This window comes from Triticum urartu, chromosome 5A (genome assembly GCF_056163025.1).
Source record: "Triticum urartu cultivar PI428250 chromosome 5A, HENAU_Tu73, whole genome shotgun sequence".
Classification (NCBI taxonomy): domain Eukaryota; kingdom Viridiplantae; phylum Streptophyta; class Magnoliopsida; order Poales; family Poaceae; genus Triticum; species Triticum urartu.
In genome coordinates, this window is record NC_141877.1 from 278,267,646 (window position 1) to 278,275,857 (window position 8,212).

At 46.4% G+C, this 8,212-nt stretch overlaps 1 long non-coding RNA gene across 1 annotated transcript; it reads left to right on the top strand.

Annotated features, from left to right (window-relative positions):
- Positions 1-3,336: 3,336 nt before the first annotated feature.
- Positions 3,337-6,591, top strand: LOC147971058 (uncharacterized). Its single transcript, XR_015604478.1, has 3 exons — positions 3,337-3,542; positions 4,858-4,932; positions 6,282-6,591. It is a non-coding gene; the product is annotated as an uncharacterized LOC147971058 (long non-coding RNA).
- Positions 6,592-8,212: the final 1,621 nt, after the last annotated feature.

Here is an 8,212-nt window from a genome sequence, read left to right on the forward strand (position 1 = left end):
ATTGGGGCTGACCCGGCCCCTCCTGGGCGGGTCTCAACTAATAGTAATATCCCCAACACTATGGGAATCGATCTTCTCGAAGATCGAGCAACTCAAGATTAACTCATGGAATGGGACATGATAAAATCTCTTGAGTTGAGACACAAAACACACATCTGGAGCAATGGAAAGAAGCAGATGACAAGGGTTCAATTTGGTAGGAAATAATTCCACGCTTGAGTAAGATGGTGCATGGTTTCAAAGTAGCGAGGAGTTAATTGCCATGATTCCATAACGGGGCACCTTAGGAAAGGTGACTCATAGAATTAATCCCTTAAGTGGAAAAAAGAATTACTTTTGATACATAGATCATTGAACCTCTTCATACCAGACTAAGGCACACAAACGATCGTTTGAAGGAGTCCGAAGGAAATCAGGAATGGCGTACTCAGTTTGGAAGGAAACTAGAGTTACAGGACAACTCAGCAAACGGAAGGCACATTCCAATTGATACCGAGGGTATAACCTAGTGTCTGAGCATGCTTTCAAGAACTTGAGCATTTCCATATTCATCCGGGTTTTACCAACATCTGTGTCTAGGATCCTCGCAACACATCATACTACCACAGCGAATAATGAGGGAGAATGCAGATGCAAAGGAAGACAACACTTTCTCAGATTTCACCTTGACTGGCCAAGGAAACGAAATATGGATGATCGACCGAGAGACATTTTGCACTTCATTTCTAATGTTCTCCGTGATGTACTAGTCACCACGTTCATGCTTAAAAGCATCATCGATACGGTCATCAAGTAAAGGCTGGACTTCGGGAGCATAAACATCCATAAGGATCAACTTTTAGTATAGACCATACAAAATCCTCATGGAGAAGATGGTCAAATTGCTGATTCAAGATACTACAATAATAGATCTTTCGGCTAGGTGTGTCGGTGATAACCCACAAGTATAGTGGATCGCAACAGTTTTCGAGGGTAGAGTATTGAACCCAAAATTATTGATTTGACACAAGGGGAGCCAAAGAATATTCTCAAGTATTAGCAGCTGAGTTGTCAATTCAACCACACTTGGAAACTTAATATCTGCAGCAAGGTATTTAGTAGCAAAATAATATGATAGTTGTGGTAATGGTAGCAAAAGTAATATTTTTGGTTTTATAGTGATTGTAACAGTAGCAATGGAAAAGTAAATAAGCGAAGAACAATATAGGAAAAAATCGTAGGCAATGGATCAGTGATGGATAATTATGTCGGATGGGATCAATCATGCAGGAGTTATATCATAGGGTGACACGGAACTAGCTCCAGTTCATCAATGTAATGTAGGCATGTATTCAGAATATAGTCACGTGCTTATGGAAAAGAATTTGCATGGCATCTTTTGTCCTACCCTCCCGTGGCAGCGGGGTCCTATTGGAAAATAAGGTATATTAAGGCCTCCTTTTAATAGAGTACCGGACCAAAGCATTAACACATAGTGAATACATGAACTCCTCAAACTACGGTCATGACCAGTAAGTATCCCGATTATTCTCACTTCGGGGTTAACGGATGATAACACATAACTGGTGACTATAGAATTGCAAGATAGGATCAAGAACTCACATATATTCATGAAAATATAATAGGTTCAGATCTGAAATCATGGCACTCGGTCCCTACTGACAAGCATTAAGCATAGCAAAGTCATAGAAACATCAATCTCAGAACATAGTGGATACTAGGGATCAAACCCTAACAAAACTAACTTGATTACATGATAAATCTCATCCAACCCATCACCGTCCAGCAAGCCTATGATGGAATTACTCACGCACGGCGGTGAGCATCATGAAATTGGTGATGGAGGAAGGTTGATGATGACGATGGTGATGGATTCCCCTCTCCGGAGCCCCGAACGGACTCCAGATCAGCCCTCCTGAGAGAGTGTAGGGCTTGGCGGTGGCTCCGTATCGTAAAACATGATGAATCCTTCTCTCCGATTTTTCTCTCCCCGAAAATGAATATATGGAGTCAAGATGGACGTGGTGGAGCGTTAGGGGGTCCACAAGGCAGGGGGCGTGCCCCCACCCTCGTGGACAGGGTGTGGGCCCCCTGACATGTATATTTTCGCCAGTATTTTTTATATATTCCAAAAATAATCTCCATTGATTTTCAGGTCATTCCGAGAACTTTTATTTCTGCACAAAAATAACACCAAGGCAATTCTGCTGAAAACAACGTCAGTCCGGGTTAGTTCCATTCAAATCATGCAAGTTAGAGTCCAAAACAAGGCAAAAGTGTTTGGAAAAGTAGATACGACGGAGACATATCAACTCCCCCAAGCTTAAACCTTTGCTTGTCCTCAAGATATTGAGTTGACAAACTGAAAGTGTTAAAGAAAAACTTTTACAAACTCTGTTTTCTCTTGTTGTTGTAAATATGTAAAGCCAGCTTTCAGGTTTTTAGCAAAGAATATGAATTAACCATATTCACAATAACACTTAGGTCTCATGTTTACTCATATCAATGGCATAATCAACTAGCGAGCAATTATAATAAATCTCGGATGACAACACTTTCTCAAAACAATCATAATATGATATAACAAGATGGTATCTCGCTAGCCCTTTCTGAGACCGCAAAACGTAAATGTAGAGCACCTTTAAAGATCAAGGACTGCTAGACATTGTTATTCATGGTAAAAGAGATCCAGTCAAGTCATACTCAATGTAAACTAATAGTAATACATGCAAATGACAACGGTGTTCTCTAACTGGTGCTTTTTAATAAGATGTGACGCCCGGGTAATTAAGCTACAGTGATCCTTTGCTAATGATGCCACATCACCTTGATTATAGTTGCTAATCTCGAGTTAGTTCAAAACCGATTCAAATTCAAAATCAGACAAACAATAAAAGTTTTCAATTATTAAAACTAAAATGTTCGGAGTGAACCAAATATTGCATAGATAATTATGGTGAAGAAACCACACCTTTATAAAATGTTTAAATACCCTTAGGTGAATAAAACAGTAGTAAAAACCAATATTTAAATACTTTTATAATTAACAAAATACTAAATTAAATTGTTTTGGGGTAAAACCTTTTGTTGTAGTGGGTTTTAATGCATTACTAAATTAGGGATCATTTTAATATTAGATAAAACTAAATGAAAAAGAAACTAGAAATAAAACAGAAAATAGAAATAAATAAAAAGTAAAAAGAAAACAACACAAAAAGAAACCCCCTAACCCCTGGGCCAACCGGCCCAGCTGCCGGCTGGCCAGCCCAAAAGGCCCAACCGGCCGAACCCACCCCCACTCCCTTATCCCGAAACCCTAACCCCCCCTACCGCTCTCCCACTCCCCCCCCACGACGCCACACCCCACTCCCCCACTTCCTTGTCTGGATCGGGAGGAGCCCGATCCCATCGCCCGCTCCCGACGCCTGCCGCCGCGGCCACCTCGCCTACGCCGGAGCAACCCCGCCGGCCTGCCTCCCCTACGATGCGCCGTCTCCATCCTCCTCCTCGACCTCCATTGCCCCGTGCCCTACTCCTCCTCTGTGAGCTCCCCCTCCCTCCTCTCTCTATCGTGGCCTCCTTGCCCTCGCCGCACTCCGCCCCTGGCCTCCTCCTCCTCATGTTGCTCCTGCCTCGGGCCGCCGTCGTTCGCCACCGCGTGCCCGCCCACTGCCGCTGTTGCCCGCTGCGGGCTCGGCCGTGCGCCCGCGTCGCCCTGCCCCTGCTGCTGGTTCTCCTCTGCTCCGCGCCCTGCTTGCCGGCCCGCTGCTCTGCCGCTGCCACCGAGGCCTGCGACCGATGCTGCCGCCCGCCGCCTGGCTCCACCGCGCCACCCCCTGCCTGGCGCCCGTCTGCGCAGCCCACTCCGGCGCCGCCTCGCTTGCTCCTGGCCGCTCCCCTGCAAGCCACCGTCGCTGCTTGTCGTCGCCTCCTGCTCTGCTGCGTACGCCGATCCACCGCAGACCTCGCCGTGATGTCGAGGCCTCGTGCTCGCCACCGCCCCCCTGCTTGTTTCCTGCCACCGCCACCGCAACCCTCCCCCCGGCGTTCCTCTCCGGCGACCACCCGCGCCTCGTCGCCGGCCACTGCCTCACGGTCGCGGCCACTTCCGCCCGCCATGGGCCGCGTCGTGCGTTTGGCCACCGCTCGGGCTGTGGTTGCGCCCGCAGCGCCCGCCCCGTTAAGGCCCCTGTGCCTATGACATGTGGGCCCAGCGCCCTGAGAACGATTAAAAAAGGGATTTAAAAAAATAATTAATAAAATAATTAATTTATTAATTAAATAATTAATCTTAATTAATTAATGAAAGAGTTAATTAAACTAATTAATCCTGATTAGATTAACCTAATCAATTAACTAAACCCTAATTAACCTAACAGAGTATGACAGATGGGTCCCACTGGACCCATGCGTCAGTTTGACCCAGTCAACCACTGTTGACTGCTGACGTCAGCATGACATCATGCTGATGTCATAAACCCAATTTCGAATTAAATTAAATAATTAATTAAATTCCAAAAATTAATAAAATCTTTAGAAATTCGTATCTTTTAATCCGTAACTCAGATTAAATTATTTTCAACATGAAAGTTGCTCAGAACGAGGAGACGAATTCGGATAGGCAGCCCGTTCGTCCGCCACGCATCCCTAGCATAGCGAACATGCAACTTTCCCCCTCCGGTTCATCTGTCCGAAAACGTAAAACACCGGGAATACTTTCCCGGATGTTTTCCCCCTTCACCGGTACCACCTCGTACCGCGTTAGGGCACACCTAGCATCACGCTTTGTCATATCATGCATCGTCATGCATTTGTTTGCATTATATTTATTGTTTCTTCCCCCTCTTCTCTCGCTAGACACCGAGACCGACACCGCTGCTACCCAGTTTGACTACGGTGTTGACAACCCCTCTCTCTTGCCAGAGCAACCAGGCAAGCCCCCCCTTCGATCACCAGATATCGCCTACTCTTCTCTCTACTGCTTGCATTAGACTAGTGTAGCATGTTACTGCTTTCCGTTAATCCTATTTTGATGTATAGCCTGTCATTGTTGCTCCAGCTGTTGGTACCTTACCTGCAATCCTAAATGCTTAGTATAGGATGCTAGTTTACCATCAGTGGCCCTACATTCTTGTCTGTCTGCCATGCTATACTATCGAGCCGTGATCACTTGGGAGGTGGTCACGGGTATATACTTATACATAATATATGATACTTGTGGTGATTAAAGTCGGGTCGGCTCGTAGGAGTACCCGCGAGTGATTCCGATGTTGGGGGCTGAAGGGGCAGGTGGCTCCATCCCGGTAGAGGTGGGCCTGAGTTCCCGAAGGCCCCCGACAGTTACTTTGTGCCGGAGCGATAGGGCAGGTTGAGACCACCTAGTAGAGAGGTGGCCTGGCCCTGGTCGGCGTCCGTGGTTATTTCAAAATAACACGCTTAACGAGATCTTGGTATTTGATCTGAGTCTGGCTACTGGCCTATACACACTAACCATCTACGCGGGGACAGTTATGGGCACTCGACGTCGTGGTATCAGCCGAAGCCTTCATGATGTCAGCGACTGAGCGGCGCACACCGGGTTGGACCGCGTAACGCAACTTCCTTTGTAATGGAGGTTGCTAGGTCTGCTCTCCGGCCGCGTACGCAACGTGCAGGTGTGCAATGGGCGATGGGCCCAGACCCCTGCGCCATAGGATTTAGACCGGTGTGCTGACCTCTCTTTTGAGCCTAGGTAGGGCTGCGACGTGTTGATCTTCCGAGGCCGGGCATGACCCAGAAAAGTGTGTCCGGACAAAGGGGATCGAGCGTGTTGGTAAATGTAGTGCACCCCTACAGGGAAGTTAATCTATTCGAATAGTCGTGTCCCTCGATAAAAGGACGACCCGGAGTTGTACCTTGACCTTATGACAACCAGAACTGGATACTTAATAAAACACACCCTTCCAAGTGCTAGATACAACCGGTGATCGCTCTCTCACAGGGCGACGAAGGGAGGATCATTGGTTAGGATTATGCTATGCGATGATACTTGGTGAACTTACCATCTACTCTCTTCTCCTGCTGCAAGATGGAGGTTACCAGAAGCGTAGTCTTTGATAGGACTAGCTACCCCCCTCTTATTCCGGCATTCTGCAGTTCAGTCCACATATGATAGCCTTTTCCATTTGATACCAATGCATACATATGTAGTGTAGCTCCTTGCTTGCAAGTACTTTGGATGAGTACTCACGGTTGCTTTGCTCCCCCTTTTCCCCCTTTCTATACTCGGTTGTTGCGACCAGACGTTGGAGCCCAGGAGCCAGACGCCACCGTCGACGACTACTACTACTACTACTCGGGAGGTGCCTACTACTACGTGCAGCCCGCTGACGACGACCAAGATTAGTTTAGGAGGATCCCAGGCAGGAGGCATGCACCTCTTTTGATCTGTATCCCAGTTTGTGCTAGCCTTCTTAAGGCAAACTTGTTTAGCTTATGTCTGTACTCAGATATTGTTGCTTCCGCTGACTCGTCTTTGATCGAGCTCTTGTATTCGAGCCCTTGAGGCCCCTGGCTTGTAATATGATGCTTGTATGACTTATTTTATTTGTAGAGTTGTGTTGTGATATCTTCCCGTGAGTCCCTGATCTTGATCGTACACGTTTGCATGTATGATTAGTGTACGGTCAAATCGGGGGCGTCACATAAGAGGATGATGACTCAGCAAAAAAGTAAATAGATAGGCCCTTCTCAAAGGGAAGGATGGATTTGTAGAGATGCCAGAGCTCGATTTTGAAATAGAGATGAATAATATTTTGAGCGGTATACTTTCATTGTCAACATAACAACCTAGAGATCTCGATATCTTCCATGCTACACACATTATAGGCGGTTCCCAAGCAGAATGGTAAAGTTTATACTCCCCCACCACCAACAAGCATCAATCCATGGCTTGCCCGAAACAACGGGTGCCTCCAACTAACAACAATCCTAGAGGAGTTTTGTTTGCAATTATTTTGATTTGATTTGAGCATGGGACTGGGCATCCCGGTGACTGATACATCTCCAACGTATCTATAATTTTTGATTTTTCCATCCTATTATATTATCAACCTTGCATGTTTTATATGCTATTTTATATGATATTTGGGACTAACCTATTAACCTATAGCCCAGTGCCAATTTCTGTTTTTTCCTTATTATAGAGTATTGTAGAAAAGGAAAATGAAACGGAGTCCTATTGACCTGAAACTTCACGGAACTTATTTTTGGACCAGAAGAAGCCCACGGAGTATCAGAGTTGGACCAGGAGAGTCCCGGGCTGCCCACGAGGGTGGTGGGTGCGCCCTCCCCCCTAGGCGCGCCCCCTGCCTCGTGGACAGCCCGGAGGTCCACCGACGTACTTCTTCCTCCCATATATACCCATATACCCTAAAAACTTCGAGGAGCACAATAGATCGGGAGTTCCGCCGCCAGAAGCCTCCGTAGCCACCGAGAACCAATCTAGACCCGTTCCGGCACCCTGCCGGAGGGGGGAATCCCTCTCCGGTGGCCATCTTCATCATCCCGGTGCTATCCATGACGAGGAGGGAGTAGTTCTCCCTCAGGGCTGAGGGTATGTACCAGTAGCTATGTGTTTGATCTCTCTCTCTCGTGTTCTTGAGGTGGTACGATCTTGATGTATCGCGAGCTTTGCTATTATATTTGGATCCTATGATGTTTCTCCCCCTCTACTCTCTTGTAATGGATTGAGTTTTCCATTTGAACTTATCTTATCGGATTGAGTCTTTAAGGATTTGAGAACACTTGATGTATGTCTTGCGTGGGATACCCGTGGTGACAATGGGGTATTCTATTGATCTACTTGATGTCTGTTTTGGTGATCAACTTGCGGGTTCCGTGACCTTGGGAATCTATGCATAGGGGTTGGCACACGTTTTCGTCTTGACTCTCCGGTAGAAACTTTGGGGCACTCTTTGAGGTTCTATGTGTTGGTCGAATAGATGAATTGGAGATTGTGTGATGCATATCGTATAATCATACCCACGGATACTTGAGGTGACATTGGAGTATCTAGGAGACATTAGGATTTTGATTGATTTGTGTCTTAAGGTGTTATTCTAGTACGAACTCTAGGGCTGTTTGTGACACTTATAGGAATAGCCCAATGGATTGATTGGAAAGAATAACCTTGAGGTGGTTTCGTACCCTACCATAATATCTTCGTTTCCTC